The sequence below is a fragment of the Equus asinus genome, chromosome 21 (genome assembly GCF_041296235.1).
Source record: "Equus asinus isolate D_3611 breed Donkey chromosome 21, EquAss-T2T_v2, whole genome shotgun sequence".
NCBI lineage: Eukaryota > Metazoa > Chordata > Mammalia > Perissodactyla > Equidae > Equus > Equus asinus.
In genome coordinates, this window is record NC_091810.1 from 92,624,091 (window position 1) to 92,648,324 (window position 24,234).

The following is a 24,234-nucleotide window of genomic DNA, read 5'->3' on the forward strand; positions in this document are numbered from 1 at the left end:
GAATTCAGCATTGATCCCCCCAGTTTGGAGACTTTAGAAGTTTTTCTCAGATTATTAGCTGCTTACCTTTCAGCAGATGACTCTAGCACAAAAGTGTTAAACCCTCCTATACAACCATCAGTCTGGGGATCCATCTTTCTGAATTGTGGCTGTGTGAGTCCTCATTGCCTTTTTATTCTCTGATCTACTGAAGCAGATTTTTAGAAATATTTTATCTAGCCTTTCTGTTCTCAATGGGAGGGTTGCCTCCAGATGCTTATTCTAATATTAGTTAGAAGCAGAAGTTCTGCATTCATATTTCTTTGCATTCTTATGAAAATTTAAAGCAAAAGCAAAATATGAATTGATCACTATTGAAATTTTTTTAATATTTGTATTAGTTTTATAGACTACATATAAGATTTTCTTTTTCACAAGGAAATTTTAAGTTGTTTTTGCTTGATTGTCCAGAGGGCCTGTGTGCAGATCTTAAGAACACAGATTACGTTCAGCAGTCTGCACTTTCTTGCATGTGAATTATTAGTTGGGAACAGAGTAAGATCATCTGCAAAATTTTTCCTTAGTAAATTATATTTTAAAATTAAAGTTCAGGGTTCTTCGATAATACACAAGAGAAACTAACTATGATTGGCCAGAGTCTTGGGCAGTTCCAAGGATCTCACAAATGGTACCTAATGGACAGACTCTTCAGAAGAATGCTTTGGTTTAAAAACACTTCCTTTTTTTGGTGAAGAAGATTGGCCCTGAGCTAACGTCTGTTGCCCATTTTCCTCTTTTTGCTTGAGGAAGAGTGTCTCTAAGCTAATGTCTGTGCCAATCCTCCTCTATTTTGTATGTGGGATGCTGCCAGAGCATGGCTTGATGAGCAGTGTGTAGGTCTGAGCCCAGGATCCGAACCTGCAAACCCCAGGCTACCAAAGCAGAGTATGTGAACTTGACCACTATGCCACCAGGCTGGTCCTGAAAACGCTCCATTTTTATACGTTGAGTCTTTCTACTCAAAACGCTTGTTTTGCCTTGGAGCTCCATCAACAAGGAAAAGTATTACAACATTTTTGCATAGCCATTTACTGAGTAACTTTTTTTTTCCGGAACTGTTATAGTTACCTCATTTATTGCATAGCTATAACAACTCTATAGGATGAATAAATACACTTTGCATATTACACAGAATTTAAATAACTTTATTTATTTTCACAGAGTCAGAGAAATGTGAGTAATATTGATTCTCTTTGGAGGAAAAAAAAGGCTTAAAGAGTTTAAATAATGTTTCTAAGATCATAGGATCAATAAATGGCAAACCAGGATTTCCACTTTGGCTTGAGTCTTTCTTCTATGTCACATGATTTCTTTACATTTGGGCACAGCCTATTTTCATGGAATTCAGAAGGAAAAGTTAGGATAAAAAATAGACTTTCTCTCTTGATCTTGAAAAAATGATGAAATTAAAAGCAATCTTGCTGCTGTGTTCATTTTTTTCATCTCATCTTCAGAATTATGATCTGTATTATGTTATATCTATTTTTCAGGAACATTAACAGTTTTTAAAAAACTGACACAAAATAAAATAGTATAAAAATCTGTATGTTCCAGAGTATAGCTACTAAATCATATTACTGGACATCAAGAGAATGAGATCTACTCCTGATGTGGAACAATATTAACTATTGATTAGTCAAAGTAAGTCACTATAAGTTCATTAATAAAGCCATGCTTTTTTCACACTTGGCCAAGTCTCTTTAGGGAAACTTCTAGATTAAAAATAAATTTTATTATTTTAGCTGAAAGCAAGCCTTACTAAAGTCACAGGAATTATATAGTCAATTAGTAATGATAGTCATCTGTAATGCTAGAAATCTCCAAAAGCCAAACTAATATTCTCTATCCAAGCTTATAAGAATATGGGACATCCTCAAATAGTTACTCTCTCTGTGTTTAGCTCGCAAACATTCTTCAAAAGTCAGCTCATCAGGTAGCTAAGCATCCTTTTTATTTCACATGATTGTTTCCCATCTGTGATGAGGTAAATTTGGTAACCAATAACTGAACCAATAGTTTCAATAATTTATGTGTCACCTTATTTATTGGGCATCTCACTTATAAACTCATGCTTGGAAATCTCCACCTAATCAACATCATGAGCGTGGTAACCTGTCGTTTTTTAGTTCCCTCCAGGAAATTTTGCACATGTAATTTTCTAAAAAGTTTGTAAGTCAGATGCTTTATTTTGCCATATTATAGAATGATAATTTAATTTTAGCAATTCTTTTATTCATATTTTCAAGCCTCTCATCCTAATAGAGTATTGCTATACTAAAATTATTCTTTTAAATTATAGCATAGTGAGACTCTCTTTAGGATACTTACACACATTAAATCTATTTTCAAAATCTACAGGTACAAATTACAGAATGTCACTGTACAATTAGATGTAAGTGCTTTTTTCACTAATGTAAATTTAAAAAATGCTTAGACTGTTAAGAATGTAAAACTAAACTATTAAATGCAGAGTTATTTGATAATAATATACTGATTTTAAAATTATTAATGAGGCTTTTGAGAAATGAAATAACTACTGGGAATGGGGGTTAAGTGTTTTGAAAAAACAAAATGTTACTTGACCGGAAGTTCTCCCGGCAGCCCTGGTGCATCTTGATGGTCTGTCTGACGTTGAGTCAGGTGAGGGACGGAAGCGAGCGCAAGCAGCGGATCACAGAGCAGGATGGCAGGAAGCGTGCACCACAATCGTCCACGCCAGCCGGGAGAGGAATACAACCTGCAGATGTGAAGGAAAGTGCAGGCACTTTACACGCTGAGGAAGCCTTAGGATTCTCAGTTTCCAAACGTCATTAACAGTTATATTTGATTTTTGTGTTATAAAGTATTTTATGTTCATTAAGTTTCTTTATTATGTCTTGCTAAGAGTGTTATTTTGCTGTATTTAGAAGACAGGAATTTTGCTGTCTAGTAATATTACAGGGATTAATTCCACGGAAATTTTAGTGTTTCACTTCCCCGAGATAGTTATTATGTTATTAAATTTAGGTTGTTTCTCAATCCTACAGCTAGTCCTCAAGGAATGTATTATTATCCTCCCTGTAAAGGCTCACATAGGTGAGGTGAAGTTCCCTTAGACAAAGTATTAGCAGAACCATTTTCTAAACCCAGATTTTTCTGACTGGTTTATCTTTTTTGCCATTCATCAAGAGGCAAAACATACTTTGTTTCCAAAACGGAGAATACGTTCAAGCCATGTGCTCTTTTCTATATAAAGTGAATCTATCTTCAGTTTTTTTTTTCTCCAGAGGTGGTTTTGCATTCCCTCTCTTCTCTTTCTAGTTTCTTGTTTATGATGCATTTGCAAAATGGCCAAGCGGGCAGTTACACGTGAGTGAAATTGTCTGTCTTATGTGAGATTAAATCTCTAAGTTTAATCTAAGTAACACCTTGCTCTGATTTTAGTGGTGCTATTTTTGCACTAAAAATCATTAGACACATTTTTGACTATCATAGAAAGGCTGAGTTTGGACAGTCCTTGACAAAAAAATGTATCTTTGGACTGTCACATTTTTTTCAGTATTTTCTATGGTCCTTCACGTCTTTTTGTCCCAGTCTGTTTCATTCCATGTCACATTTGTCACAGTCTGGTTATCATTTTTTAAATATATTAACCGACTACATTTTTTAAAATATGTTTTGACTCAAAATTCTGAAAGAATGAAAATATAACACTAAAATAAAGTGACAGAGTTGGATTTTAGATGCCTTCCTTGATGCCCCCTCAAGCACATCATATAAGTGGCTGCTTAATCTACTAAACTATAAATTTCTTGAGCAAAAGAACTTTATTTGTTTTTGTATAAATCTGTGTGTGTACTCATATATATATATACACACAGGTGACTATGCACCGCCACATTCACACATATTCTAGCAGGTGCTTGTAAATGTTTTTGAATAAAAATATAATCTATCTTGTCTAACTATCCATAAGACAAGTCCTAATTTGAAACAATTAAAGGAGGACTTTGAGAGCACAGTCAACCATCTACTCTTTCAATATACAAAGCAAATAGTACACTGAGGCACAGAAATATCAGAATAAAATTTACAGGAAAATATTAGAGGTTGAATACCCATAAATCTTTCAGCCAGTTCCACATTGAGATTAAAAATTAAAAAAGCAAACCTAGATTTTACTCAAGCATCCTTCTCGTGCTATTATATCCAGTATTAGTTGCACCATCTAAATTAAAGATAATTAAATTTTTTAGTATAGCAATTTGTTAATAGCACTCATGAGTAAAAAATTATACAAACTGACAAAAGTCAATGCTTTCTTTTGTTATTTCAAAGTTATTCACTAACAGGAGATTTAAAAAAAAACGTGCAAATGGGAAAACTGTACCAACAAGCTACTATATTTAAATGAAATCTATTTACCTTTTATCCAGTCTGAATAGATGCTTTTTAATTATTGCTAATTGTTTAAGATGCCTTTGCATGCCCCAGAAGATTTAGTCTGAATAAATTTAATTCCTTTAAAATCTCCTTCGGTTACAGGCAAATACAGTAAGAAGCCCCATAGGTATGGCAATAAAATAGTCATAAAGGCAGAAGCATTTAAATGAGTAGAGCAAGGAAGTCTTCCCCAAAAGAGGCAGAAAAGCTATATGGCTGTAGATGCAAGAACCAAACATTGAAACACACAGTTGAAACATTTAAGATGACTGTGAAAAAGGTCTATGTTCACTTGTTAAAGAATGCGCTAGGGCAGACTAAAGCGTCTGAATAGTTCCTTCACAGGTCACAGCGTCCATTCAGCCCGTGGACATTGTTATTACTCGACAGAAATAGATGGGCCTAATTAATATTCTGAACATACCTGGGAGAACATTCTTAAGGAAATCATCCTCTGGTGGTTTGGAAACTAAAAAAAGAAAGAAAGAAAACTTAACAGTAAGCATTAAAAATTGGATCTAGATAACAAAGTCAACTGCTCTCAAAGTTTAATGCCAAATAGGCGTCTTGTTTGTGTACATTTCTTGGTGTAAATGGCTGTGCCTTGTGAAATAAAGTTCAACAGTAGTTTGAATTTATTAGTAATTATATTCTTGCCATTTCATCAAGTAACAGGCAAAAATCAGCTGCAGAAAGTTTGTCACAGTAAACTCTTGCAAATTCATATAGTAGAGAATAATGTAGCAATTTATAAATTTGGTATTTATTAATGTAAAATGCACATAGTGAAAATACAATATCAGAAATACAGTATTTTCAAGAAAAAGTGGATATGTCACTGATCGGAGAAACATCCACCTGCAAAGAATGTTTAAGATCTTTCAAAATGTTTCCTAAATAAATTAATGTAAATATTAATTTTAGTGATGATTAAATTGCTCATATACAGTTGATATAATTAGCTACGACCCTTTCAAATTTTTTTTATTTTGAACATTTTACATTTAGAATATCATTTATGCAGGATTAACTATAATGGTATTTTTTTAAAAATTCACTGTTGCAAATAGGTATCTGAAGCCATAATTAATTTTGAAATGTAGTAAAAAACAGGGCATGAGAAAAATGTTACGTGCTACTTTTATATTTTCTGAGTATATATGTACACACATATAACATGGATATTTATATATAAAGGGCATGTGTACACACACGTATGACACATACATATACACACATATTAAAGAAAGAACAAAAGATAACACTATAAAATACTTAATAAAACAAAATAAAAGTACTTATTGAAGAATTCAGTTCTTAAAGTACCTATCCTATTTAACTACCTGCATTTAACAAAGTAATTCATTCTGAAATGGGAGTCAAGTGTCTAGTGCACAAACCTAATACAGTACATATAAAACAAAATCCCTATTGAAATGAGTGGAGCCATTCATCGCCGAGACACAAAAAACCGTACTTTCTTTGTCTTGCTACTTTAAAGCCCCTTGACAGCATTTTCCCTTTTTATGGTGCTTTAGGTATAGATGCTTCTCCCCTCAAAAATGAAAAAAACTACAAGTAGGAAATACCTAAATATGTAACAGATGTATAAGTGCTCCTCGGGATAAATAGCTTATGGACAATTAACTGTCATCATATCCTGTCTCCATTTCCACTCGCTCCTGTAGTGTACACCTGTGGCGTATTAGGAACATAACCAAAGCGGTAACACAAATTCTAGGTTCAAAGGTAACCTATGAAAATCTGCTCGTTACTTCTTGAGAGTTCCTTATGAAAAGAAGAATGAGCAATGTAGAAACAAAGTAGTGCATGCATATCATTCAAGAGACCACTTGTAAAGAATCTCATCTTATATTTTTGTCTAGTTGTAAGTATATTTCACATTGGACGATCAAAAGAGGGTTTCACACCACTTCAAAAGGTGTTAAATGCAACAGGTGGTCCTTATTTGGATTCTGATTCAAACAAACAAAACCAACTATAAAAAAAATTATGAAAACAATCAAAGAAATTTGAACACATTGAATATTTGGTGATATTAAAAATTATTTTTTTCCAGTTGTGGGAATGACATTGTGATTTCAGGGTTTTTTTTTAAAAAGTATTTATTGATGAAACGATGTACCATCTGGAATTCCTTCAAAATAATTGGAGTGATAATTAGAAAGTGGGTGGACATATTGTGGTCATTTTAAAATATGTTCAAAAATTCTTCAACACTCCTCCCTTCAAGATGTGGAGCTTGATTCCTCTCTCCTTGCGTGTGGGCTGAATGTAGTGACTGACTTCTAACAAAGTGAATATGCAGAAGTGACAGTGTGCAATTTCCAACATGAAGCTATAAGAGGGATTGTGACTTCCTCTTTGTCGTCTCTCTTGTATCTCTTGCTCTGTGGGGAAACAGTGGCCATGTCGCGAGGACATTCCAGCAGCCTTATGTGGTGTGTAAATGGGCCTTCCTGCCAAGAACCCTGGAGGAGCTGAGGCCTCCTGCCAATAGCCGTGTGACAGCATTACCTTGGAGGTGGATCCTGCGGCCCTGGTTATCCTGCAGATGCCCGCAGTCCAAGTCAACATCTTCTCCGCAACAACTTTATGAGTGACTCTCAGGACCACCAGCTAACCTGCTCCTCAATTTCTGACCTGCAGAGACTATGATGATACATTTTTATTGTTTTAAGGTGGTGGTGGTGGTTGTTTTGCAACAATAGATAACTAACAAAGTATCTGCGAATTCAGATTCTCTGTCGAGTTTTTGATGCTGGCTAATGAAATCGGAAGGGCTGCAATATTTTATCTACCTTCACGTATAGTTTAATAACTCTATAACATAATTTTTTTTCCTTTGCTAAGGAAGATTTTCCCAGAACTAAAATCCATGCCAATCTTCATTTATTTTGCTAATGGGTCATGGCCACAGCTGAGCCCAGGGCCGCTGAAGTGGAGCGCCCTGAACTTAACCACTAGGCCACAGGGCCGACCCCTAAAATATAACTTTTTAAAACTCATTTTCATTTTTCTTTATTTTTTAAGGATGTAGTTTAAGTGTAAATTATTGACATTTTAGCTAAAATGTAGGAACTTCTAGTTTTTCTTTAAAAAAAGACCTGTCAAAGCCCTTTGCTAATTTTTTCTCCACTACTACTTAGATATGTTTGGATTATCCTCACCATCTTCCAGTGACTTTCCAAGATATAAATATTAATGGAAAAACCAAACTAACAACAACACATAGGGCTGTAAAATAGAGACAACACTAAGATGCAGCTTGGGGAAGTGACTTCAGGACCTCGCACATCACAGTGTCCCCCCAGTGAGGCTGCTCTATGAGTAAAACGGGGTGATTTCTGTCAGGTAAGACCTCTTGAGCTCTGACTGTAGCAAAGCAAGACTATAACTATTGAAAAGATATTATCTTTAAAGGTTGCCGTGATATGATTACCTAAATCTCTATCTCAAATGAAAACAATCGTGAATATATATTTAATAGCCTTGAACTAAGTGCTAAATGAAATTGCAATACATTTTAACTTAGGGAAAACAGAGTTTGTTTGTTTGTTATTTCACAGAAGGAATTCTAAAGGGATTAATATCGAAAGTGTTGAGTCTTTGGCTTTTAAAAATGTAAGTTCTGCATATCATATTAAGTAGAATGTATGTGTGTATACTTTCTATCAACCATAATCAGACATTTAAAGGAAAATAATACTTATTAAATACGTACCATGTTTGATACATTTTAGTATATTGATTTCTCATATTTTCCCTGTGAATTCTTTGCTTTTTTCACATCTAAAGAGAAAGAAAGAAAACTTAAGAGGTAAATTCTCTTGCCAGGATTGCACAATTAAAATGAGTGGTTTCCGATTTCAGATTTGAGCTTGCCTGAATGTAAATCTTCAAATCACATGGAGTACCACAGTGGGCCTGGCACAGTGCTCTGTGCCCTGTGGACAGAAAAGAGACCACCACAAAGCTTCTGCCCCCAGTGCACATTTAAATTTTAAGAAAACAGCGCATTAAATGAAAATTATCAGGACATGAAGATATCAGTGGTTTACTGAGTGGGACTGCTATAAGTCAACTGGAAATCTGCAGGAATTAGGGACGTGTGTGGTCAGCAGCAGTTGGAGAAATTTTCATGAAGGGGGTGAGATTCTAGGTAAATTTTGGATTTGAAAAAATCTTTATAATTTAGATAAACAGAGGGCAGCATATGGATGTTATCGGTTAACATAATCCCCTTGCCCAGGCAGCTTTCACTGGAGGAACTTCATATGAGAGCTCTAATGGAGACGTTTAAGAGAAAGTCAGCTGTTGTCCTCCTCATACTTTTTTCCTTTTTCGCCTCTTCCTGTTGGAATGCAGATGTGCTAATGGCTGCCTAGAGAACGTCCAGAGCATCGGGATCACCTCATAGGGCTGCTCAACCAGCATCAGCATCTGCTCCTCCAAGGCTTCAGGCTTCCTTTTGTGTAACAACCCCCCTCCCCACTCCGTATTTGTTCAAAGTGCCACAGCTGGGTTATCTATTACTCGTTGCCACAAACCTTCCAACAGATATGGAAGGATACACGATATTCCAGGTAAGAGAAACACCACTGAAAATGAACTCTCCTTGGGCATAAAAAGCTTAAGCTTTCTATAAATGATAGCATTTGAATTTAATTTAGTCTGATTCCAAGTCTAACCTTTGAGCAATAAATTCTGATGGAGTGACTAAGAGAATTAGGTCCCATGTTTTCATCATCTCCACATAATAGTATCTGAGATCATTCACTGAAAAATAGGGTAGAATGAGGTTGTGTGGAAAGAAGTCCTGAATAACCTCTATTTGGAATGTTAGTGGAACCCCGTGAAAAGAAATAAAAGGCTGGGTGAGCAACCGGGTAGGTCAGTCGGAATTGAGTAAACCAGTACTTATTACTCTTGAGAATTAAGTTCTGTGCTCAACGTGGTGATTTGGTTTAAATCAGTTTGTGGGATTTCCTGATTTCTGATACATTTGGAAGGAACAGATGGCGATATTAAAATTAGTTTATATAAAGTATGAAGGAAAAACATGATCTGGGCTTTCCAGTTTAAGAGATTGATAATATTAGCACTTCTGACAAATGAAGTTATTTGAAAGGAGTGTTTGCCTTGCAGGGAGAGAGATAATGTGTCTGCTGGGTGTATTGCCTTTGAGTACCCCTGACATGGACTAGTCGTGTAGGCTACTGAGATTGGGCACAGAGACAAAGGCAGTGGGTTGTGAACGGAGTTCTACATTTAGAAGTAATCAGGAAAAACAATAAAAGCTATAAAAGTGATTGACTCAATAAGACTGCTAAGCTGAAATTACAGGTATCAAAACAGAAACGTGAGCTTCCACAAGAGGAAGGCGGCAGAGTAAGGGAAGAAAACCATGAATAGAGATAGAGAAGGGGAGTCAGCAGGTGAGTGTCAAGAAAGCTGAGGGAGACTGGTTTTGACTCAGGCAAGGAAGACCCTGTGTGAGAAGGCTCTGGGGACCCGGAGGAGAGCAGCGTGGGTAGAGCTGAGGGTGGTAAAGAGCCTGTGTTCCAGGAGTTAGGTAATAAACGGAAGGAGAGAGAATAGAGAATGTTTAGCAGAATTTGTGAGAGTGAAGACTTCTAGCTCTGTCCCCAAAATGAGCCAGTTCCAAAAAGCACATGTGAGGGACAGACCTGACGTTTCAGGAGCATGGAAGAGGTCTATTCTCATTGTGGCCGCTGGTGGAGGGTGCAGACCCTGAAGGCATAAGCTCCTTTTGGTTTAACAATTTAAAATAATATCTTTACAATCCCTTGCTTTGTTTCTCTGTGATAATTGCTTTTGAACATTGGAAAAAAATGTGTGAACACTTTTGAGTTGCACAGTTGCACAAAGATTATAAAAAATTATTTTCCTCACTTTATAATAATTGACCTGAATGCGTTAAGGCACAGAAAGTTGCAAATATTCAGCTCTTAATGAAAAAGTTTCTTTGTCCTTTTGAAAATCAAACAGAAGTTTTTATAATGCGTTTAGACAGAAAAATGTCTTTTGTTCACAGAAGAACTTTGAAGTGTAGTTTTACACTTATGCTGTTGGATGCAATTTTATGAAATATAATTATTCTTCGCTCTCTACATTCTAATCATTACAGTACGGCACCAGAAAGCTGCAGAACCTCATCCTGTTATCACGGCTCCACACAAAAATGCCTTTATGGGATTATGTACAATAATCTGATTTTAAAATAATGCCACTACTTTCTCCCAGGATCTATGCAGGAAGTAGTCATGAACAAAATATCTACATTAAATCTTAAAATAAAGACAAATAATAAAATGACTAAAAAAATGGATCCTATGCCTTATGCTATTTATTATCTTTTATTTAAGATTCACATGATTAATTCTTCTTGGGAGGCTCATACTAAGAAAACAGATAAAAGGAAAAAGTAAAATCATTAAAACAGTGATAATCGTGTGTTTTCAGGCTGAGTTTCTTGAGACAAAAAAACATAAACCATCTCTTTTTGTCCAATAAGAGCTCTATAAACCGCATTGTTCCTCTTTTCCCTTGGTTCTCAGGAAGCTCAAATAGAAATTTTTTGGAAGAGCCTCCAATAGATTATTTTTTTCTGGCATAATTATTTCTCTATTCTGTTTCACTGCTTGGCTTTTCTGTTCTTTCTCATATTTTCTTGGGTTACCATTCTATATCTTCTTTAATGTCACCAGTTTTCTTATATCCTATTTGGAAGCAGAACATAAATGATAAATAATGAATCATATCATTGTCAAATCACACTAAACATCAATAAATAAACACATTTTAAGGGAAATAGTAAGATAAATTTAAAAAAAATTAACTAGCCTTAAGTTAGAATTGCAGATTTAAATACCATTGTTATTTAAATGAATTTACCTGAATGTTGAAATCAGCTTTATTACTGGAATTTACTCACATTACCGTTAAAATAATATGTAGTCAAAAAGAGAACAGAATAAATTATTAATTAGAAATGCTCTAGATTGTATAAGGCATGAAATGAAAATTGGTGATATCAATTAAGAAGCAGAAATTCCCCACTTCCACAAGACTGGAAACCAACTTCTTACCCTGACTGAGCCACTGACAAGTTAGCTGACACAGACCACGTCTTGGCCTTTTGAGATTTCAGTTTTCTCATCGGTAAATGAATACATTTGACTTAGTAGGGTTTCTTCCAACTCTAAGACTTCTTTCCTGGAATCTTTTTCTTTTTTTTGAGGAAGATTAGCCCTGAGCTAACATCTACCGCCTATGCTTCTCTTTTTGCTGAGGAAGACTGGCCCTGAGCTAACATCCATGCCCATCTTCCTCTACTTTATATGTGGGATGCCTGCGACAGCGTGGCTTGACTATTGGTGTGTAGGTCCATACCCAGGATCCAAACCAGTGAACCCCAGGCTGCTGAAGCAGAACATGTGAACTTAACTGCTGAGCCACCAGGCTGGCCTCTTTCCTGGAATGTTTTTAAAGTCTTTATATTTCAGATGTATGATCTATTTTTGTTTTGTTTTGTTTTGTCTTGTTTTACTGGATATAATAATGGATTGGGGGAGGCAAAAAATTGCACAGAAATCACACTGGAAAAAAAAGAACATAGATATCTCTGTTTTTCTGGCATTTCTTTTGAAAGAATATGCTTATAACACTACAGTAAACTTAAGCTAGAAATGTTTAACTTCCAAAAGTTTGTGATATTGTAAAGAACAACAAGTAGTACTTAAAACCAGTTGCGTTTTCCATAAAAGGTAGGGGCTGGAATCTTTTCAGAGCACTTATGATTTTGGCATCTTACAAAGTTGCATTTGGTTTGCTAAGTTCTGTGGATAACGTGTCACATGAACACTTTCTTTCAGAATTTCAACACACTTACCCCAATGGGAATCAGGAAAATGGAATTCGATGGAAATGAAAGCTACATATTTTAACACCATTCTTCACTTTTTCTCTGAATTTCCAAAAAGGCTTGATTCTAATCTGATTTGTGTTTAGGGCGATTTGAGAGCGAGTTTACTGGATTGCCCATCTCCATTTCAGACTGACAGCTGGGGGGCATTCAACAACCACAGACCTAAGGCAGCAAAGTAAAACTACAATTGGATGGAAACCAAGAAGTTTGCATCAGTAAAATTTCCATTTTACTTTACCAGTTGGCTTGGCTTCTTGCTTATGTTCTGTTTCAAGTATTTGAGGGTGGTTTTTTCCCCTTGTGTTTTATAAGCTTTGTACTTATTTAGAATAGTTTTATCTACCTCTGGCAAAGGAGTGGAATCCAAGAGTACAATATCATTTTGGCTGAAATACTAAAGAGAGCTGGGAAAATCAACAGGTTTTATAACATCTCCCTGACACATCAGACTGTAGGGCCTTTCCTAATAACAATGCACATTTAATTATAACATTTTGGTTCCACGAACATTTTTTTACTATCTTCTAATCTGCTGACCTAGTTGTAGAGAAACTGAGGCGTGCTTCAATGGAAAAAGAAAGTCACCACTTAGAAACACTAACATAGATGTTAGACCAGTTATCGAAGTAATCGACTCAGTCTCTACAGCTGCAAAATTGATATGCTCCAAATGTTAAATTAATTTATACAACAGCTATTCAAAAGCTCCTCCTGAGTTTTGCTTATTTTTCTGGGAAAAATAATGTCACCGTTAGCATCACAAAGATGATTAACAGGAAAAATCAACAAAACCAAAAGTTGGTTCTTCGAAAAGGTCAACAAAATTGGCAAACCTTTAGCTAGGCTAAGAAAAAAGGAGAGAAGATGCAAATAACCAAAATCAGAAATGCAAGTGGGAACTTTATTACCAATCTTACAGAAACTAAAAATGGAATTAAGAAAATAGTGAACAATTGTACACCAACAAATTTAATAATCTAGATAAAAAAACAAATTTCTAGAAACACACAAATTACCAAACTGACTCAAGAAGAAATAGAAAATCTTAACAGACATAAAACAAGAGATGAATGCAGTAATTAAAAACCTCCCCACAAAAAGTTCAAGACCAGACAACTTCATTGCTGAATTCTACCAGACATTTAAAGAAGAATGAACACCAAACCTCCTCAAACTCTTCCAAAACAAGAAGAGGTGGAAGGAATACTTCCTAGCATATTCTATGCGGCCAGCATTACCTTGACACCAAAGACAAAGATATCACAAGAAAAAAAAAACTATAGAGCAATCTCCCTTCTGAATATTGAGGCAAAAATTCTCAACAGAATACCTGCAAACCAAATCCAACAGCACATTAAAAAGGTTGTAAATCATGACCAACTGGGACTTACCCCAGGAATATAAGAATGGTTGAACATAAGAAAACAAATTAATGTAATACACCATATACTCAGAACAAAGAGGAAGAAAATGCCACGTGGTCATCTCAATTGATACAGCAAACATCTGAAAAATTTCAATACCCTTTTATGATAAAAATGCTCAGCAAAGTGAGTATAGAAGGGAATTTCCTAACATAGGACATTGATGAAAATCCACAGCTAATAACATATTCAGTGGTGAAGGCTGAAAGCTTTACCACCAAGATCTGAAAGAAGAAAAGGGTGTCCACTTTCACCACTGCCATTCAACATTGTAACAGAAGACCTACTCTGGGTGCTTAGGCAAGAAGAAGAACTAAAGGTATCCAAACCGGAAAGGAAGAAGTAAAACGACCTCTATTTGCAGACAGCATGATTCTGTACGGAGAAAATCTTAAAGAATCACAAAAATACAACTAGAACCAATCAAAGTTGCAGGGTACAAGATCAGCATACAAAAATCAGGCATGTTTCTATACACCAGCAATGAATAATTCAAAAAGGAAATTAAGAAAACAATTCAGGGGCTGGCCTGGTGGTGTAGCAGTAAAATTTGTGCACTCTACTTTGGTGGACCAGGGTTCACTGCTTTGGATCCTGAGCACGGACCTATGCACTGCTCATCAAGCCATGCTGTGGCAGGTGTCCTACATATAAAGTAGAGGAGGATGGGCACAGATATTAGCTCAGGGCTAATCTTCCTCAAAAGAAAGAAAGAAACAAAATAATTCAATTTATAAAAGAACTAAAAAAATAAAATACCTAGGAATAAATTTAACCAAGAAGTGAGATTTGTGCACTGAAAACTACAAAAAAAAATTGAAAGAAATTCGGGAAGACCTAATTAAATAGAAAACCATCAAATGTTCGAGGATTGAGATTGCTAAAATGGCAATTCTCCCCTAAATAATCTACTGATTCACTGCAATCTCTTTTCTGCAGAAATGGAAAGACCTATAATCCAAATCATATTGAATTGCGACGGACCCTAAATCGCTAAACACAATATTTAAAAAAAAAAAACAAACTTGGAGAACTCACATTTTTTATTTGAAAACTTACTATAAGGCTACAGTAATCAAAAGAATGTGATACTGGAATAAAGATAGACATATAGACTAATGGAACAGAATAGAGTCCAGAGATAAAGCCAGTATCTATGCTCCATTGATTTAGACAAAGACGTCAATTCTTTGTCTAAACAGAAGAGACCATTCTATTTGGAAAGTGTAATCTCTTCAACAAATGGTGCTAGAATAAATGGATAACCATGTGCTAAAGAATGACGCTGGACCTCTTCTTCAATCCACATATAAAAATTAACTCAAAATCCATCAACTACCTAAATATAAGAGCTAAAACTATAAATTAGAATAAAACATCTCCATGACCTGAGATTTGACAATAGATTCTTAGATTTGACATCAAAAGTACAAGCAACAAAAGAAAAAAATAGATAAATTAGACTTCATAAAAATTAAAAACTTTTGGGGCCGGCCCAGCGGCGTAGTAGTTAAGTTCGCACGCTCTGCTTCAGTGGCCTGTGGTTTGTGGGTGCAGATCCTAGGCACAGACCTACCCACAGCTCATCAAGCTACACTGAGGTGGTGTCCTACATACAAAAGAATAGAGGAAGATGGCACAGATGTTAGCTCAGACTCAATCTTCCTCACACACACACACAAAAATTAAAAATATTTGAGCATCAAACATTATCAAGAAAATAATAAGACAACTTATGGAAAGGTTTAATATCTAGAATGCATAAAAAACACTTAACAATGCAACAACAAAAGACAAACAACTCAATTAAAAATGGGCAATGGACCCAACTAGACATTTCTACAACATTGTGACAAAAAGCACATGAAAAGGTGTTCAACTTCATTGGTCATTAATAAAATGCAAATCAAAATCACAATGAGAAACCATTTCATACTCACTAGGATAGCTATAATCAGAAAACCAAAAAATAAGTAGTGGCAAGGAGGCAGAGAAATTGGGATCTTCATTTATTACTGTGGAAAACAGTTCACCAGTTGCTCAAAAAGTTAAGCATAAATTACCATATGACCCAACAATTCTACCCCTAGGTATACATCTCAAAGAAATGAAAACATATGTCCACAAGGAAACTTGTACAGAAATGTTTATAGCAGCATTATTCATAATAGATAAACATGTCCATCAACCCAAATGCCCATCAATAGATGAATGCATAAATAAATATACACGTGATCTAGCTATAGAAAGGGGATGAAGTATTGTTACATGCTACAACTTGGATGAACCTCAAAAACATTGGGTTAAGTGAAAGAAGCCAGACACGAAAGTACAAATGTTATATGACTCCTTTTATACAGAATAGGCAAATTCATAGAGACAGAAAACACGTTAATAGTTGCCAGGGGATAGAAGGAGATTTAGGAAATGATTGCTTTCAGGCTACGGGGTGTTCTTCCAAGGTGATGAAAAAGTTTTAAAACTTGAGAAAAGTGCTAGTTGTATAACTTTGTGAATGCATTAAATGCCACTGAATTGCACATATTAAAATGGTTAATTTTATCTTATGTGGATTTCACCTCAATAAAAAAAGGAAAAAATAATAGAACCTACTTCATATGGATGTTTTGAGGACCAAATGAAATAACGCATGCACCCTACTTTAGCATAGTGCTTGGATCATAAAAAGCACTCCATAAATATTCCCTAGAATAAGAATAATTGTTGTTTTATCTTCTTTATTGATGCTAACCCTGTCTCAGTCAATATTTTAATCAAAAATTTGGCTGAGGATATAGAAGACTTGTGTGGATATATGGATGGCCCAAAGTCCAACGTAATCACTAATGTGTTGGGTGGCGGAATCATGGATTAAGAGCTCTTAACAGACTGAAAAAGCATGGTAAATCTGGAGCTAAAAGTAGGAATTCACTTTCTTAAGATTCAAAATATTACCGGTGGAAGAAAACTAACAAGTGTAAATATATAAAAGATGTGATGATTTGGTAACAACATACTCTAAAGAATCATCATATGACATCAATTTGTCATATGTCTATCAAAAAACCTATTGCAGTCCTTGGCTTCATTAATTAACATGGCGAATCCATATGGAGGTAAGCATTAGTTTCTCCTAGTTCTGCCCTGGTCCAGACCCCGTCCGAAAGGCTGTGCTCATATCTGGACAGCACACTTATGAAAGATTTTTATGGACTGGAACATGTTAAAAATAGTGTAAAACATGATTTTGTTAGGCCTGGAATTTTGCCACAGAAGGACAAATTTTTAAAAATTAAGGATGATTATTGCAGAAAAAATCAAAACATGGTTTTATAAAATTGGTGTCACCTTTTTATATATGTAAAGTTCATTTTGTGAAAGATTAGTCTGTGTAACTCCATAGGTGTAGTAAGAGACATGGGTAAAAATAAGAAAGAAAAAAGATATATGATTAATATGAGAAGGAAAAATCTAAAATTCATCATTGCTCCCACTTCTGGTATCTTATGCATCAACAGCTTCTTATCACCAGAAATAATTCGGCAGTGGCTATAGAATGCATATCAGGGAAGATATGGTTGGTAAGCGTAGAACTTTGGATATACTACCAGCCCCAAATATATTACCTTGGTCTGTGTTACCTTGGCCAATTTACATAACCTCCTTAAGCATCCATTTTTTTCCCACTGTAAAATTAGACAATCTACTTTACAAATTAATTTTTTTAAAGTACCTATAAAAAAGATAGGATCTGATATCTGACGTAATAACACTCAGGGAATATGACCTCTTATTATTTCAACCTTGCATATAATGAGGACAAGATATTCTGTAAAATGGCGTCCAAGTTGATGACGCATCCAGACAACTGAAAGGAGATAAAACTACATCACCAACAGTGGCAACGCAGCTCTCATCTTTAGTGATAATTAAATTACTCGCATGTTTGAAACTATTTTGTTCACGATCCTTTCCTTCGGGGAATGAGAACCAACAGATAATTTGCCTTGGTAGGTCCTTATCCAAATGAAGCAAGATCTGAACTGCAGATCATCCAAATCTGGATAATGATGTGCACATACAACTCACTAACTTTACTTAGAGTAGACTGGCCTATGGTGAACAATGTTAGGACCCCTCCTCTGGCAGATACTCAACACTATGTCTTAAAGTTGTCATCAGCTTCCTAGTTGTTTGTTGAATGTGATTTTACGAAATCTATAAAAACATGTCAAGAACTACTCTTGGATTTTAACTCTGTGTATGCAGTTGTAGACTATGGGGGTGTTTTAAGGCTTTCAAGAGTCCCAACAGCCAAAGGATATCTTTATTCTTTGTAACACATGCTTCCTATTGTTCTCTTCCCCATTTACTTCTTCTTTTCTTGTCTCCTCATCATCTAGCCACCCTAGAACGTTTCAATGTGTTTGCTTATATTGTTGACTTTGTGTTATGATTCTCTAAGTTCTGGCGAGGAGTTAGGAAAAGATTTTATCTGATTTCATTTATTATTTATTTCCCAGTATTGTAAAATTAATATTTAAATTTTCTATTCATGTTTATAAAAGATCTGGATGCCCTCGGAGAAAGACATGCCAGAAAGCGGGTCTCGTATCCTAGAGCATCCTTCCTAAAGGTTAGTGATTGCCACATTGTCAAGAGATATGGCAAAATATCACAAACTCTACTAACTAAAAGCTCTACCACAAAGTTCCGAGGAGGACGGTCGTCCCTCTACTGAGCGTGAAATCACCTGCCATGTGCATGCTGGCAATAATTCGGATGTGGAGCAAGGCATGAAGTGGGATGAAGTCATTAGAGTCTGTGGCTAAAGCCTGTAGAGTTCTGTGGAAAGAGTGCTTCTGGAGACAGGATGTTATTCTGTCCTTCCTGAGAGGCAGTTCTACTATCCTCCTAGGATCTAGACTCATCCTGAGAAAATCATAAGAGAATTTGTGTTACAAAGTTTCCCTTCATCTTTCCACTATCACCTTCTTTTATACTGTTTTACTATAACAGGTTCTAAAATCCTGTTTTCTTCATTTCTTTTCCACATATGACTTTCATTCTCTACTCTGGACAAGTCACGATTGGTCTTGATCTCTTACTTGCTAGACAGAGTCTTCACGACTAATAATCTTTATATCCCAGCACCTGGTATGATGCCTGGGACATAGTAATTATCCAATAAATACTAATGGATTGTCATTAAGTATTAGATAGTTGGCCTGAATATGTCCTCTTTTTCTTTTCAGAATAGATTTCCCAAATGTTACTAGTCAACAAATTACTAATGACAGTAAATATTGAATAAGGTGATGCTACAGGGATTTCAAAGAGGTTCTTTCTCTGACTTTAAGGAAATTGTTTAAAAAATAAAAATACAACTAAATTATGAAATAAAGTTTAACTTTGTCAAAAGAATAATTCCTATGGTTTAATGCTTTAAACCAAAACTAGATCAGTACTGAAAAACATTAGAAGAGGTCTTTACAGGATATAAACAATTAAAGTTCAAACGTAAAGGGATGCTAGAGGCTCGCCCCGTGGCCGAGTGGTTAAGCTCAGGTGCTCTGCTTCGGCAGCCAGAGTTTCACTGGTTAGGATTTTGGGCGCAGACCCAGCACTGCTCATCAGGCCATGCTGAGGCAGTGTCCCACATGCCACAACTAGAAGGACCCATAACTAAAATATACAACTATGTACTGGGGAGCTTTGGGGAGAAGAAGGAAAAATAAAGTCTTTAAAAAAAAAAGTAAAAGGGCCCTATTGTAATTTCATGTAATGTGATTGAAATGTATCGTTAATAGCTATCATTGGAAGTGCAAGAGGGAGACTAGAGTTACAGAGAACACTTCAAATAGAACACCTGAGCTTTAAAGGATTGGTAGGTATGACATTAGAATGCAGAATGGGTACAGGATTATAAATGAGGGAATGAGCAAAAGTTCTAAAGAGGTATAATGAATGCTTGGAAAATAAGATATAACAGGACAAATAAAGGATTCCTCAAATGCCTGTATCTTAGAAACATCTACTTTTTGGTTTTAATTATGGCAAAAATGGATATCTTAAGAATATTTGCATGTGAGGATACTCCTCCTCTGGCCTTCCTTGCTGGAAAATGAGCTGAGGAACCAACAGGACCAGGTACTCTAATCTGGACTGGGAAAAGGGAAAGTGGCAAAGACTGGGGTAGGTTTCTTTTTTTTTTTAAGATTTTATTTTTTCCTTTTTCTCCCCAAAGCCCCCCGGTACATAGTTGTGTATTCTTCGTTGTGGGTTCTTCTAGTTGTGGCATGTGGGACGCTGCCTCAGCGTGGTCTGATGAGCAGTGCCATGTGCGCGCCCAGGATTCGAACTAACGAAACACTGGGCCGCCTGCTGCGGAGTGCGCGAACTTAACCACTCGGCCACGGGGCCAGCCCCATGGGGTAGGTTTCTTAATCCCTCTCCTTGCAGGAGAAAAACTTGTCAAAGTGGTGACATGAAGGAGGCAGGGTGTCCTCCTGATGAAAATCTTTCCCCAGTGAATTTGAGTCAGAGAGATGGGGCATGGCCCAGGAAAAAGTTAACTCCAATGATGGCCATGCCTTCCCCAGTGCCCCCAGAGAATCACCAGTCATTTCGGCTCATGCTTGAAAGCTCCTTGCCTGGCTGGGGTGTAGTAAGGAGGAAGGATGCCCTGAGGGGAGCGTGCAAAAATATCTAAACAGCCAGGTCAGGCAGGAAAGCAGGTGTTATGGGCTGAATTGTGTCCTCTCCCCCAAATTCATACACTGAAGTCCTCACTCCAAGTACCGCAGAGTGTGACTACATTTGGGGATAGGTGTTTAAAGAGGTAATTAAGTTAAAATGAAGTCATTAGGGTGGGCTCTCATCCTATGTGACTGATGTCCTTATAAGAAGAGGAGAATAGGAGAAAGACACACATGGAGGGAAGAGCATGTGAGGACATGTGGAAAAGACGGCCATCTACAAAGCAAGGGGAGAGGCCTCAGAAGAAACCAATCTTGTTGACACCCTGATCTTGGACTTCTAGCCTCCAGAATTATGGGAAAATAAATTTCTGTTGTTTGAGCCACCTAGTCTGTGGTGTTTCGTTATGGTAGCCCATGCAAACTAACACAGCAGGACCCCAAAAGGGGCCTTATTGCAGCTTGATTACACCCGTTAGGATCCAAGAGACTAATAAGGTTAAGTGCCTCCAAAAAATTTCATTTTATATCTCTACATTTACCCAAGGGTAGTGTAGAAGACGGCAAACACTTTTCTGAGGACAAAGTGAGATAGGACACTACCCTCTAAGGAGGTTAAAGTTAGTGTTTGCTCACACTGAGCGCATGGTGAATAGAAATACAGCAGTCCCCCCTTATCTGCGATTTCCCTTTCCTCATTTTGGTCACCCACAGTCAACCTTGGTCTGAAAATATTAAATGGAAAATTCCAGAAATAAACAATTCATAAGTTTTAAATTACACACTGTCCGGCGTAGTGTACTGAAATCTCCTGCTGTCCAGCTCCATCCAGCCCAGGACATGACTCATCGCTTTGTCAGGGGGATCCACGCTGTGTACACCACCTGCCCGGTAGCCACTTAGTAGCCATCTGGGTTATCAGATGGACTGTTGTGGTATGGCAGTGCTTGTGTTCAAGTAAATCTTATTTTACTTAATAATGGCCCCAAAGTGCAAGAGTAGTGATGCTGGCAATTCGGATATGCCAGAGAGAAGCCATGAAGTGCTTCCTTTGGGTGAAAAGGGGAAAGTTCTCAACTTACTAAGGAAAGAAAAAATCATATGCCAATGTTGCTAAGCTCTACGGTCACTTTTATTACAGTATATTGTTAGAATTGTTCTATTTTATTATTAGTTATTGTTGTTAATCTCCTACTGTGCCTAGTTTATAAATTAGAAGTTATCATGGGTCTGTATCTATAGGGAAAACATAGTGTATACAGGGTTCGGCACTATCCACAGTTTCAGGCGTCCGCTAGGGGTCTTGGAACGTAACCATCACAGATAAGGGGGGACTACTGTACATGCTATTGAAGGTAAAAAATAAGAGGGAGCAAAACTGCTCCATATAAGAAAGGAATGAGCTAGGAAAGGCCAGAAGACAAATTTTTATGTAGAGTCAGAAGTCTGGGAGGCCTATGCCAAAGGGAGGAGCATGAGAAAGAGAAGCCCCAGGGGAGAGGGGAAGGAGGGAGGGGGTCGGATATTTTTGGGGGCTTCGCAGTCGACCCTGCCTGCACCATCTGAAATTTTCTAAGAAACTTCTCTTCGGACCCTGGTGTGAGTGGATTTATTTTTGAGACTACGGAGAAGTGCTGTACTGGTTGGCTAAGTTCGACGCAGACCAAAACAGAGACTGATGTGGGGGATGACTCGCTGTTTGCTTGGCAGCTAGGATTATCCCAGAGGCGAAAAGGGATTAGGTCACTAGTTTGAACAAGTGGAATTGAGCAAAATTGTGGACACTAAGCAAATGTGTGGACTTCACTCTGTACTGAGGATCAAGGTGAGATTCAGACCCGGGTTTTCAATGTTGGCATGGAAACCTAAGAGCATCTCTGAAAACTCAACTTGCCTGACCAGTGGGAGGGGCTCAGCTGTCACAGGCAGCATGGTGACTCCCATGGGACACCATGCCTGGAGCAGATCACACTGAAGTCATTGGCCACTGTTATGGGAAACAGCAGTTTCACTGATACGAAACACAACTTTTTTCCTCTCTTACAACCGTTGCTATCCTAAAAAATAAAAATAAATGAAAACAGAAAGAAAGCCTTGTAGCCTACTGGGGAAGAGACAGTAATACTAATAGCTCTTTCAGGGCTGTAGCATGTGCCACTCTTTACTGGAGACCTGGGTTGCTGGCAGCTATAGGACATTGGTGGTGGTGCCCAGCAAAGGCTGGTACCCAACAGAGTAACGGTGGCATCTGAGCATCACTGGTATCTGCCTGCACTGTGGGGAGTTCCCTGTCCTTCAGAGCAGCAGAGACCCCCAGCAGGAGAATAAAGTGACAGGGCAGAGATGACAGAGCAGGTCTAATTTGAGAAGGGTATTGTGGTTTGCAGTCACAGCATCTGGCTTCTTGAGGTGCCCAAAGGAACTGCGAGTTTGCCCTGCCTGTGGGCCTGGGGGGCAAAAGTAACAGACTAGGGCAACTATAAAGGGAACAGGGTAGCAACTGTGCCCTGTGGGAGTGAACTTGCCTTGAGTGAGAGCAAAACACCCTGAGGGGACCCATGGAAAGACTTGGGTGGGGTACGTTGTTTGCAAGGGGCTCGGGTCCTGTGTAAGGAGTGAGGCCAAGAGACACGGGATTCCAGTTATCCATGGTAATGTGATATCATTTTCTTCCAGAGCCTGGTGTGGCCTGGGGAAATTTTGGTTCTATTGTGTGCAGCGGGAGCTTCTGACTTTTCAAAGAATAATCATATAATGAAAGTAATGTTTTAGAAAGATTAGATTCCAATTTATGAGGCAAGAGAAATGACTTTAGCAGTAGGAAAACATTAGTTACATTGCTTTAAAAATTGAGAAAAAAAATCACTGTAGGTTTTAAACACAGCTATCGCATTTAACACGCCAATTTACATACATACCTCAAAGAAAAAGAAAAATCGCCAAAAGTTTGGAATATCTCTACTGCTAGAGCAAAACTGCCACTAATTAAGGTCCTCAGAAGTTCTTTGGCTCGAAACAAAGCCAACGTAATTTGACTTCTAGTCTGTGCTGCCTAACACCTCTGAATAATTGCTAACAACTTGTTTTCATGTATATTGCCAATTTCATGCTCCCAGAACTGGTTTCTGAATCTTACTGTTTACACACAACTCGCATGGCTTCTCTGCAAGCTGTATGTAGTGGAGGGAGATGACAACAGGCCAGCTCCTTCTGTTTGGATAGTATACAGGACAAATTAAACGATTGGTGACGGAATCGTTTAGTCAGGCCTCAATACTTCTGCTGAACTATCTTAGACAAGTTACTTGGGCTCTGTTTGTCTCATCTTTATTATGTGCAAATACGAAGATCTAATGATCACCAAGTCCTTTTCCACCTTAAAACTATATGATTCTAGAAAAATAACTATATTCACTTCATTTTGCCATATTGACTAAATCTTCACTTACTTTTCTCTCAGGCCAGATTGAAAAGATTCAGAATTGTAATCTCAGTAAAATTGCTCTCTCTTTCAAAAAAAAGGCCAACAAAGGCTTTAGCTCTTGGAAAAGGGAACTGGAAGGAGGCAAGGAGAAAGCTTCATTAGGAAAAATGAACTATCAGTGTCCTCTGAAGAAAATTTGTCTGTTCAGAAGGGCATAGCTCTGTGGCTACATATTTAATATAATTTATATTATTA

At 37.1% G+C, this 24,234-nt stretch overlaps 1 long non-coding RNA gene across 1 annotated transcript; it reads right to left on the minus strand.

Moving 5' to 3' along the window:
- Nucleotides 1–965: 965 nt before the first annotated feature.
- LOC139041418 (uncharacterized) lies at nucleotides 966–4,735 on the minus strand. Its single transcript, XR_011496511.1, has 3 exons — nucleotides 4,444–4,735; nucleotides 2,623–2,776; nucleotides 966–1,368 (listed from the first exon to the last, which is right to left on the minus strand). It is a non-coding gene; the product is annotated as an uncharacterized lncRNA (long non-coding RNA).
- Nucleotides 4,736–24,234: the final 19,499 nt, after the last annotated feature.